Here is a 12,799-nt window from a genome sequence, read left to right as displayed (position 1 = left end):
AGGGGAGAGACAGACAGACACAGAATCCAAAGCAGGCTCCAGGCTCTGAGCTGTCAGGACATAGCCTGACGTGAGGCTGGAACCCAAGGACTGAGAGATCATAGCTTGAGCTGAAATCAGATGCTTAACTGACTAAGCCACCCAGGCTCCCCCCAGGCACCCCAATTTTTCTAATTTTTTTAAGTTTATTTATTTGAGAGAGACAGAGAGAGCCCAAGATGGGGAGGGACAGAGAGAGGAGAGAGAGAATCCCAAGCAAGCTCTGAAGAGTCAGGGTGGAGCCCGATGTGGAGCTAGAACTCATGAAACTGTGAGATCATAACCTAAGCCGAAATCAAGAGTCAGATGCTTAACTGACTGAGCCACCCAGATGCTCCTATATTATACAATTTTTGTACTTTGTCAGACACTGCCTCTTAGACACTGTCTTTAGAGTAGTATGATCCTGGCTGAGCACCTGACATCAGACATCCTGGGGCCCTGAAGAAGCTGATTCAGGCATTGCCCTTTTCTACTCTCAGACCGGTTGGTCCCTGGACTTTGAAACAGGAGCCAAGCCAGGAGCAATGTGGAGGAAAGGAGTTGGTCTCTACCAGTCACCTTGACTTGCATGTGTGGCTCTGACTCAGTCTCTCCTATTGGTTGGCTATGCACCATCACTTGCTGGGGAAAGGGTTGGGAGTGGGGGTAGAAGGGATTGGAATATAAGAAAGAGGAAGTGGTTGGAATGGCCAGGGAGCCCCTGCTAAGATGGAGGTCCCAACTGACTGTGAGGGTCAGTTACAGGGCCTTTAGCTTTGGAAGTCAGGGCATTCTGAGGAGGAGAGGAGGTGTGGGATGTGACTATGATCCTTTCCAGTGGGGGTCAGAGAGGATGGTTGCCTAGGCCTTAGCTGTGCCCTCCCAGGCTTCAGTTGGTAGCACTCTTCACAGGTGCAGCTTCTTCCCCTGGACCCAGAAGCAGGCAGGCAGCCAGCTGATGCATTAACAATTACATCCCAAATAATGAGAGGTGGTTTAATGTATAATGAATAAGAATGCAGACGTTGGACTGCATGAAAGTCCAATTTATGAAAGACTTTGCATAGACGATGTTATGTATTTCAATAAGGAAGTAACTGTAAAAAAAACAAAAGAAGAAGATCAAGAACTAAACGTTGGGGACAGTTGCCTTTGGGAGCCAGTGAAGGAAAATAAGTAACAAAATGGAAAATAAGAAGCCTTTGAGTTAGTTTCATCCCACTGTGTAAGTCTGATATAAAACTACCATCCAGAAGTAAAAAAAAAAAAAAGGAGAGTTTCAAGCATAACCATAATCTTCTTATCAAAGGATGATACTTTGTTATTTGCTATATCAAATGATAACAGCTACATATCTAGTTACACTCTAGGGCAGCATTTTTCAACCTCAATACTATTGACATTTAGGCTGGATAATTCTTTGTTGTGAGGGGCTGTCCTGCGGATTGTAGGATGTTTAGCAGTATCCTTGACCTCTACCTACTAGAAACCGCCAGCAGTCTCTCACCTACCCCTATCCTCCAATTGTACCAATAAAAAAAAAAAAAAAGTCTCTAGACATTGCCAAATGTCCCCTAGGGAGAAAAATAATCTTTCATTGAGAACCACTGGTGCAGATGAAATTAAAGGATTTTACTGCATCTCTGATAAAAAATGTTCCTATTGGGGCGCCTGAGTGGCTCAGTCAGTTGAGTGTCCGACTTCAGCTCAGGTCATGATCTTGCAGTTCGTGGGTTCGAGCCCCGCATCAGGCTCTGTGATAACAAACAGCTCAGAGCCTGGAGCCTGCTTCAGATTCTGTATCTCTCTCTCTCTCTCCCCCTCCCCTGCTCATGCTCTGCTTCTCTGTGTCTCTCAAAAATAAATAAATGTTAACAAATTTTTTTTAAATGTTCCTATATTTCATACTCCTATTTTGGGAGAATGACAAATGAAACATTTTGGATTTGAATTTGACATTGATAATCAAATATTCCCCGTTGACTTCAGAAGGTAGCCTGAATCTAAGTTAATCTGAGGAAAATTAGAAGGATACAATATCAAGGACATTAAAACTATTTTTCCTGTGGACAAATCACAGTTTAAAGTTGTGGACAAGAGTGATATTCATGGGATCTGATTAACCATCACACTTTTTTCCTGGGCAGCTATTGAAATGGAAGCATCAGGTCACTAAGTTTAGGTGGGAAGACCAGAGGCAGCCCTCCCACACGTGATCTCTGTGCCATAGGCAGGTGCCTCCATCCCTGCTCCCCCATCTGTAAGACGGTGGTAAAGACAGGGTCACAGGAGGCACTGGATAGGAGAGACCGTGTAGGTGGGGAAGTGTGGGCACGTCATTTTTATGGTTTGAGCTATTATTAGTAAGTTCCTTTTTTCTCCTTCATGAGTCAGGAGAATGAATTATTAAGAAAAGAACTATGTAGAACGAAATTAATGCTATAATGTTCTAAACAGAACATATAAGCTCATAATGGGGGATGCAGGATGGGGGTAAACAGGACCAACATGTCCCAAGTGCCTGATACATGTGGAACTCTGGGCTAGGAAGTGTGCAATCTGCCAATGTGAAAGAAGAAAAATAAGAGACAAACAAGATGGAAGAGATAGGAGTCAGGGAATAGGAACTGACAGGACCAGTCTGGACGAGGAAAAGATCTGAGTGCACAGTGAGGTGAAGAGAAGTAGAAAAGTGAATTTTGGAATGGCAATGGCTTAGAAAGCAATTGGAAGTAATAATGGAGAAAAATACCCAACTGCAGAATTTCAAGCTTCTTGAATTGAAGGGCATAATGCATTTACATTTTCATAATTATCTCCCATTGAGTTTTTTTAAAAAAGGAAATATATCCTAAGTGTTTTACCCAAATACTATATTCAGGAAGATCTAATTTTGATGTAACTTAGGTACCAATTTTGGTTTCTGATATAATCTCTTCTTTTCAAATGAAATGATTGAAAAACACCTTAAAATGAAAAATAGATTATGTATTGCTAAAGACAATTTTGAAAATACATCTAAAATAAATGCTGACTCTCATGCTTGCTTTGGCAGCACATATACTAAATATAGTAAAACTGGAACAATACAGAGAACATTAGCATGGCCCTGTGTGAGGATGACACAGGAATTCATGAAGCATTCCATGTTGAGAAAAAAATAAAAACAAAAAACAAATAAATGCTGACTCTCAAATGAGTCAAATCAAGTACTAAATGATAAGGTAGCAGTCATTGTCAAATGTTAATAGCTTATGGCCTTGAGCCTGAAAAAAGATTTAATTGAATAGGATATTTGATCTCAAAGGTTTAATAATTACCCAATGAACATCTAATATCATACTCATGTTTTTTAATACTCCATGACATTTTCAAATAGCTTCATTGTCATAAGCATTTAACTTCTACAGCCACCAACTTTAAAATGTATCTGACTTCCATAAGCACCACCTCATCATAATACCTATCACTATCAATTTTCACGTAGTGTCAGTTAATACCATTTTTCTTTGGAAAATGCTTCACAGTGCCTCATTGTGATGAAATGTGTTTGAGGCTTGATGCGTACAGCTAAGTTGCATGTCTACAGAATAGAACTATGATAAATATAATGTATTCTTCCCCAGTAGAGGTATAATTTCAGGGAAAAGAAAGTAACTTGAGATAGAAGAATTAACAAAATTAGGTAAGAGAAAAAGTCAAATTGCATGAGACCAACTTCCATTTTTTTTCCCTAGCTGTCTCCAGTGTTCCTGGAGTTGTGAGTAGCAATTTAAAACCATGTTCTTTGTTGGGTGAGATATGCCACATCCCCTTCCTGCACAAGGATATTATTCCACCCTCTTTTCTTTTGCATAATTCACTTCTATTCAGTAACTCCATGGGCCTGCCTGATTCTTCCTTCAGTGATTCAGGGTGTGGCCACCCATGACCCAAAGCAGGGGAGGAGAGGTGGCTCTCCTTTTGGAGTCCCCAACACACAGGTGCATGTCCATTCTCTTCTTGAGGAAAAACAGGTTGTTTTGTGCAAATCAGGTTTTTCAGAAAAGGAGGGGAAAACTAAAAAGCAAACAGATGAGCTATCTACAGTCATTTCTCTCATTGTGTTCTTCTAAGCTACAGCAATGTTACTTCCCAGACAGTGTTTCTATATTCACTTATGCAGTCTTTGGAAATGTGTGGGCAGGTGATGGAGGAAGGGATCTTTGTGTTCACCGCCAGGTGGGAGGGGCTACAGGGGCGGCAGGTGTAATGCAGTGTGACAGAGGTGTTTGGTATTCTTTTTGGAGATGTCCCCAAACTGTCTTGATGATATATTTGGCTCTCCATTTTGAAGAATAAAACCCAACACGTTATTGCTATGTATGACAATACAAGTTATCTGTGCCCTTTCTTGCCTTCTTAAAATAGAGTTCTTCAATATTACTGCAGTGGAAGCAGGGGGAAAAAGTAAAGACCAGAAGCTTTTCTTCGATTGTTTTGCATGCCTCTATAGGGGCACCACATCCTGCCCTTCACACAAAACAAAACTACCCGAAGTACTCTCAAAGCAAGACTTTAGAATATTTAAAAAAGGATGAGACTCTATTAGCAGAAGTTTCCAACTAGGAGGAAAGAAAAAATACACCAATTGCATGATCACATGCAATGGCCATTTCTCTTTGGGAGTTGGGGCTCCACATGGCATAACTGGAAGGGAGAAAACATTGTGCCTTCTTCCTTCTCAAGACTCTATAGGATTCAAGGAGGATGTTGAAGCAAACTCTTCCTTCCAGAGAATGTAATGTAATGTAATGTAATGTAATGTAATGTAATGTAATATTATGCAATGCAATGCAGACCAATGCAATATATATAGCAAATTCCTCTTTGGAGATCAGAACAATCATTCTCATTTTTGGATACCATCTAGATAGAGCCAGAGAAAGCTCAGGGTCTTTCTCAGAACCTCATTATTTTTTCTCTCCAAAGAGGGATGGAATTAAAACCTTTCTGAGTTCCTTCCAGGTTTACCATTCCCTAGTTCTTTCTGTCCCCCTTGGTAGGTGGCACTGTCACAGCAATAAAGAAAACATATTAACTTATTATGTCCCAGTTTGGAAAAATAGTATTACTCAGCATAAGTTGGTGCAACTTGATAAATCAAATGCAAACTTTAAGCTCTCAGGAGGCTTATCCACATGTGAGGAGGATGAGTTCTTGGGAAGGCACACCAACTATCTGGGTACAGAGGTGCACTGGCACATCCAGAGGTGTGATCTTAACCCCACTGGCATATTACAACTGAATCCTTTAATATCTGAGATCTCATGTGAAAATCCAATGCTTACCACCACTTTGAATACAGGGACGGGCATACATGACATTTGACAAGTGAAGTGCCTATAGTTCAGTAATTGTGCCTCACTCAAGGTCACATAGCTAGTCAATAAATCTAAAAGTATGCAAAGCCCTCCATGGTCTGGATTCTTTCCACCATGGCTCCCCACCCCCCGTCATCTCCTACCTCTCTTGCTGCCTTTGGAGCCTATGAGTTAGCTTATTCTAAGTTATGTGCAGTTTGTGAAGCTAACGGTGAAGCTAAAAATTCTTAGTCATCCTTCAAGGCCCAGTTTGAACATTGCTCCTTGGGAAAACTTCCCTGGGTGATGGTTCATCTCTGTCACTCATGCACATATCTCCTTGCTAGTACTTGAGTGAATTGTCTCTATGTCTGGTTCTCTTTCCATATCAGTAGCTTATTTTCATTATGGAGTTCCTAGCCCTTGGCAAAGATCCTAGAAATTACAGGGCTCAATAAATACTTGTTGAATGACTGACTGCCTCCTGGAGAAAAACTGACCTAAACATAGATTTAAAGAATAGAATGAGCACTGCCAATAATTTGACCTAGGTTCAGTTTGTAAATATATTACCTTGCTTCATAAAAATGTAGATAATGGTTTTTAAAAAATGTAGTGATATCATAGCATGGACCTGTGGTTTTATTCTAGTTAGAAAGGGAGTCAGAACCTGCAATCCAGGTTGTTATCCTCTTAGCTTAGAACTACTTCTGCAAAATACTGTGTGCACAGGCTGTGAACTGATCTTTAAACTTGAGGGTCTAGTTCTAGAGACATCTTAAAAAAAAATAATAACAATACTCTTTCACAGAGGCACTTGGGTGGCTTATCGGTTGAGCATCTGATTTTGGCTCAGGTCATGATCTTGTGGTGAGTCTGAGCACTTCAACGGGCTCTGTGCTGACAGCTTAGAGCCTGGATCCTGCTTTGGATTCTGTGTTTCCCTCTCTCTCTGCCCCACCCTGCTCGTGCTGTTTCACTCACTCTCAAAAATAAATAATAAAACATTAAAAAATTAAAAAAATATTCTTTTACATTTCCATAGTATATATTATTTAACTCCTCCTCCCCCCCCCCCCCCCCACCATAGTCCAGTGTTCTGGTCATGTTCTAGAAACTGATCACATAACACTGGACATATAGGTTTGTGCTTGATTGGCATTAGAAATGAGATAGTATAAGGCATGGCTGAATACTTTGTTCTTTATCTCAGTAATTGATGCAGCCAGACACCATGCAAAAGTCTTCCCTTTGAAATGTCTGTGATAACTGATAATGGATAAAGAAGATATGATATATACATATACATATACATATACATATACATATACATATACATACACACACACACACACAATGGAATGCTACTGGGCAATGGGAAAGAACGAAATCTTGCCATTTGTAACAACATGGATGGAACTGGAGGGTATTATGCTGAGTGAAGTCAGAGAAAGACAGATACCATGTTTTCACTCATATGTGGAATCTGAGAAACTTAACAGAAGACCATGGGGGAAGGGAAGGAGAAAAAAATAGTTTCAAACAGAGAGGGAGGTAAACCATAAGAGACTCTTAATACAGAGAACAAGCTGAGGGCTGATGGGGGGGAAGGTGGGGAGGAGGGGAAAATGGGTGATGGACATTGAGAAGAACAATTGTTGGGATGAACACTGGGTGTTGTATGTAAGTGATGTATCATGGGAATCTACTCCTGAGGCCAAGAGCACACTGTATACACTGTATGCTAGCTAACTTGATGATAAATTATATTTAAATAAATAAATAAATATTTTATGAATTAATGAAAACATAAACATAAACAAATAAATAAATAAACAAACACAAAAAATAAATAAAATAGCTGTGATGGTATGCTAAGCTTTTTTTTTTATAGCACATTATATTTTAAAAGTGGACAGAAATAAATGAACTAATGCTAGGGGCTTGCAAGGACTTCCAAGTACTGGTTAAATTGGGCCACTTTGCTCTTTGACATGTTGCTTACATTGCTTTCAAGTGCGATACTAACATTGTGGTGGTTATACTGAATTCTCAAGAAATGGATAGCTTTTATATACGTGTTTTCATTTTCTTAAGAATGATTCTACAGTTTTATTTGCTTTGTAGCTTAGCATTTCTCTCCTTCCCCACAACCCAAGAGAAAAAAAAAAAGAAATGAGATAGTATAATAAAAATTGTTATGTACGTGTAATGAAAGTAATATTTCCTGAAAAGCCATAATACACTCTATACCTTAGGAAGATGTGATTCCAACCAAGCCAAGTCCCTACAGTTTTTTATAGGTGTTCAACACAGGGCACATCCCCCAGGGTGGCTACTCTAATGTCAGCTAAAAGCAGCTCTGAAATAGTGGGCTTGAAAACCAGAATCACTTATTCTCCTACAAAGAAAGAGACAAATGTCACATCCCCATCTCAGCTTATGTCTACAGTCAGCCCAAAGGAGATAGAAGAGTGTTTCAAGAGCAATTTGATTTGGAAGTGTTGGGAAAGGAGGAGTCATGTGAAAAAAGGGTCAAAAGGAAGCTCTGCAGAGACATAAAAATAAAGTTCTACTCAACACGGCCCAGAATGTAGAGCCAAGTATATTCATATATCCTTGTAAGTGGGTTTGGCCAAACCTTGGAACCATCTAACTAAGCTCTAAATGAATGGGGAATGACATCTGGTAGAGTTCTTCTTAAGGTCTGACAAGACAGTAATTAGGGAGGAAAGGTTGGAAGGTAAAGTAAACCACAGACTAGCTCTGTGTCATCTCCATTGTTTAGTCCAGGCCTTACAAAAATGGGCAAGCCAGAGAGCCAACAAATGTCATTAGCCTAATTCTTGGCAAGTACTTATCAGGCAAAGAATATACATTGAGCTTTTATTTTCCCAGGGGAAGCATTCAATTTGTCAGTAATTCCTCTCTGCCAGACCACAAGTCAACAATTGCTAGATAAATGAAAAGCTTCCACTCAACTTACAAACTCTTGGGTAAAGTATTTATTTTCTAGAAATAAAAGTGCCTTTTTTTTATAGCACAAGCTATAAATGGTCCCAGTAGGTTCCACTAAAGCAATCAAATGCCAAATACATAAATCTTATAGACCCTTATGGAAAATGGAAGTGTCTCTGTTACACAACATGTTGAATGAGACTATAGATTCACAGAATAAAAAATGGCAGAATAGGTCATAGCTAATAGGTCAGTGACAGACTAAACCCATTGCTGTAGTAATGGTAAGGGAAATTCAGTGTAACAATCACTTGAGATATACTTTATGAAGACAAAATTTGTTTTGAAGACTTTGGATTATATGCTTTCTGAATTATGCTGTTGCATAATTTGACCTTGGCTCCTATTATATATAATGGTCAGGAGATACTCAACTGTGAAAAGAAATGTTGTGGGTGAGGTTTAACACACACAGATGTGTGTGTGTGTGTGTGTGTGTGTGTGTGTTTGCTTTGTCAAAGCCTTTCTCTGTTTCCTTCATCCTGCCTTTCCTGTATATCTGCCTCTCCTCGATTTCCACTTCATCTTTGTGTTTACATGAGCTCTTTCCAGCTTCTAGAAGACTAGTTAGTATTTGTATATACTATATTTAAAAAATTTAAAACGGAATGAATGGTGATTCCATAAGCAGCATCTAAAAAGAGGCTTCTCAGTTTATTCTTTGCCTGGACTATACCAAAGGGAATCTAATCTAGTAGCTCCCTTGAAGTTTACAAAACAATTTCAAGGTAATGCTTTATCCCCATGTCTGTCACCGAACATGCTGAAACATAAAAATGGGTACAACCTCTGAGGTCATTTTCGGTCTTCAGGTCTATGATTCTAAGTGGGCATAATAATGATACTGATAGTAGTTTTTACAATTTCACTCTTTTTAAAATAAGATGAAAGCTCAATCTTTAGGGCATATAATTTCTTTTAAAAGGTGTTCCTTGGGGTTTATAAGGAAAGGAAATATTTTCCAACTCAGAGCATATGAATTTTATGGCACCAACCATAGAACAAAAATATGATGGCCCCTTAAGCCAAGGTCCTTTGCCCAGCATGATTTTCCACAGTTACATTACACTACATGGACTTTTGGTTTTCCTAGGCAGGCCCAGGCAGAAGTCATGAATCAAGGATCAAAATATGCTATTTCTATCAAGATTATCCTTTCCAAAATTATTTCCATAATTTTCCAGATTCTGGATTTCTTTCTATGTATTAATACTGGCTGACACAACAGACTGGGAATAAGTATCACTAGGGAACAGAGGAGAAACACTTCTTAAGACACATGTGGCTGCTTTTCTCATACAGCACGTGCACGAGATTCCAGTGGTGCTGAAGGCAGATCTGTAGTCTGCTTCAAGAGGAGAGCAACCCAACATGTACCTTAATGTTTATAGCAGCACTATCAACAATAGCCAAAGTATGGAAAGAGCCCAAATGTCCATTGACTGATGAATGGATAAAGAAGATGTGGTATATCTGTCTATATCTATGTCTATATCTATATCTATATCTATATCTATATCTATCTATATCTATATCTATCTATGGTTTTATACACACGCACACACACACACACACACACACACTGGAATATTATTCAGCCATCAAAAAGAATGAAATCTTGACATTTGCAACAATGTGGATGCAACTAGAGTGTATTATGCTAAATGAAATATGGCAGTCAGAGAAAGACAAATGTCATATGATTTCACTCATACCTGGAATTTAAGAAAGAAAACAGATGAACATAGGGGAAGGGAAGGAAAAATAAGATAAAAACAGAGAGGGAGGCAAACCATAAAAGACTCTTAAAGATAGAAAACAAACTGAGGTTGCTGGAGGGGTGGTAGGTGGGGGGATGGGCTAATGGGTGATGAGCATTGAGGAGGGCATTTGTTGGGATGAGTACTGGGTGTCATATATAAGTGATGATTCAGTGGGTTCTACTCCTGAAGCCAATAGTATACTATAAGCTAATTAACTTGAATTTATTTGTTTATTTTTAAAATGTTTATTTATTTATTTTTGAGAGAGAGAGAACACAAGAAGGGGAGGGACAGAGAGAGAAGGAGACACAGAATCTGAAGCAAGCTCCAGGCTTTGGGCTGTCAGCACAGAGCCCGGTGTGGGCTTAAACTCACCAACTGTGAGATCATGACCTGAGCCGAAGTCAGACTCTTAATTGAGCCACCCAGGTGCCCCATTGAATACTTATTGAAATAAGTAAGTAAGTAAGTAAGTAAATCAATCAATAAATAAAGTTTTTGGCAAAACTGTTACTGTGATGTAAGTTAATTTTACGTGTCAACAAAAAAGATGATGCCCAGTATTTTTGACAAACACTAGTCTAGACATTGCTGTGAAGGTATTCTTTCGCTGTGATCAATGTTTACAATCAGTTGAATTTAAGTAAAACGGAATGTGGGTGTGGCTTTCATCCAATCAGCTGAAGGTCTTAGGAGCAATGACAGGTTTCCCCAAGAAGAAGCAATTCTAACTCAGACTGCAACATAAAAACCTGCCTCAGTTGCCCACTTGCTGGCCTACCCTGCAGATTTAAAATTTGCCAGCTCTACAACTGTGTGAATCAATACTCTGTTTCTGTCTGTCTCTCACACACACACATTTCCTATACCTCTTCTACTCCTACTGTTCTGTGTTTCTGGAGAACAGTGACTAATACAGTCACCATAATACCTGCCCCCTCCCCCTTTTTTCCTCTGATACATTAAGCTTTTCTGAAACTATTCTAGATGCAAGCATCTCCCAACATGTCCTTTTAATCATATTTAGATGTTGGGACCCTGTCTTCCTGTTTTGTTTGGTTGTTTTAAATTTTTTTTTCAACGTTTATTTATTTTTGGGACAGAGAGAGACAGAGCATGAACGGGGGAGGGGCAGAGAGCGAGGGAGACACAGAATCGGAAACAGGCTCCAGGCTCCGAGCCATCAGCCCAGAGCCCGACGCGGGGCTCGAACTCACGGACCACGAGATCGTGACCTGGCTGAAGTCGGACGCTTAACCGACTGCGCCACCCAGGCGCCCCTTGTTTGCTTGTTTTAATTTAGTCAGATGCATTTAGCACACAGCCATTGCAACATGAATTCTCTGGGAAGAATTTTTCCCTTTCCCCAGTGACAGAGACGAACCATTTTGATCTACCTAATTTGCCCAAAGAGCTTTTATGAAGCTTTAAACTCAGATCCTTCAAAAAAGACAATATTAGATGGAAAAGAAAAATCTATGTTTATAAAACTGACCAAACCTGTACAACTGCTTGGAAATGCTAGGAAAGTTTAGAGATATAACACAAAGGTAAAAGTGTTTTTATATAAAATATACCTAATATCCATTCAAAAATCCTCTGGGGAAAAACTTGAGTTGTAGAAGGGATGCACTTGCACTCATTACTTAAAGTGTTAGGATATATCCTGATATATTTTCTGGAACTAAGGATTACGATTTTTTTTAAAACCTAAATTCTGTGGCTTACAAATCTTAGTTTTACAAAATAGAGTTAATTTCACATTTTAATTAGGATAGTAAAACAAGAGAATGCCATTGATGGAAAAAAATGTATCAGAACAAGTTTCTATGACTGTTACATTTCCCTGAACGTTCTAAATGCATTTGATTGCAGTTGTAGATTCTGCCTCACCTGTGTGAAAATATTAGCTATATCTGAGCTTCAGAGCAACTCCTCATTGTAACTAAGTTTTCTTTAGTTAAACTCATGTTCCATATCCCCTGCTGGATGTGATGCTCTTCCTCTGCTCATCCTGTTCATCAGGCAACCTCTGATCAGCACTGCAGCCTTTGGAAAATCTCTGGATTCCTCCTGATACCACGTGTATACGTGGGTATACAGACTCTTGTTTATTTTTCCTTTGTGGAAGTTAAATTAATGCCAGCCCAGGGAAAGAGAAATGTTGACTGGGAGTGTTAACAAGACCCTTCACAAGATTTAAATTCTCATTACCTTGAGGCATCAATAGATACCCACTGAACATACTTTTTTTCTAGTCTTTATCCATACTTCCCATACTTCCCCCTTCCTGCCCAGTTTGAGAAAAGTTTAAGGTATGCACCATGATGGTTTGATTTATATAGATTGTGAAATCATTACAATAGGTTCAGCTAATGTCTACTTTCTTATATAGGTACAATAAAAAGTAAATAAAGAAGAAAAGAAAAAAAGGAAAAAAAATTCTTCTTGTGATGAGAGCTGTTAGGATCAATCTATTCTCATGGGAACTTTCCTGTATATTGTACAACAGTGTTAACTGTGTTCATCATGTACATTACATCCCTAGTGCTTATTTATCTTGTAACTAGAAGCTAGTACTTTTTGACTACCTTCTTCCAATTCTCCCTCTCCCAACAATTCACCTCTGGTAAGTCTAATCTCTTTTTTTCTTTT

The 12,799-nt window shown here is 39.1% G+C and overlaps 1 protein-coding gene and 2 non-coding genes across 3 annotated transcripts in view; 2 read left to right on the top strand and 1 right to left on the bottom strand.

Moving 5' to 3' along the window:
• FREM3 (FRAS1 related extracellular matrix 3) overlaps nucleotides 1-12,799 on the bottom strand; it is an 86,747-nt gene that overhangs the window by 38,644 nt on the left and 35,304 nt on the right. The window lies entirely within an intron of this gene.
• Nucleotides 3,070-3,175, top strand: LOC125165035 (U6 spliceosomal RNA). Its single transcript, XR_007151941.1, has one exon. It is a non-coding gene; the product is annotated as a U6 spliceosomal RNA (small nuclear RNA).
• On the top strand, nucleotides 6,546-6,650 carry LOC125165088 (small nucleolar RNA SNORA15). Its single transcript, XR_007151974.1, has one exon. It is a non-coding gene; the product is annotated as a small nucleolar RNA SNORA15 (small nucleolar RNA).

The sequence above is a fragment of the Prionailurus viverrinus genome, chromosome B1 (genome assembly GCF_022837055.1).
Source record: "Prionailurus viverrinus isolate Anna chromosome B1, UM_Priviv_1.0, whole genome shotgun sequence".
NCBI classification, from domain to species: domain Eukaryota; kingdom Metazoa; phylum Chordata; class Mammalia; order Carnivora; family Felidae; genus Prionailurus; species Prionailurus viverrinus.
Note: the sequence above shows the minus strand (reverse complement) of the source record. Positions and strands in the feature narration are given on the sequence as shown.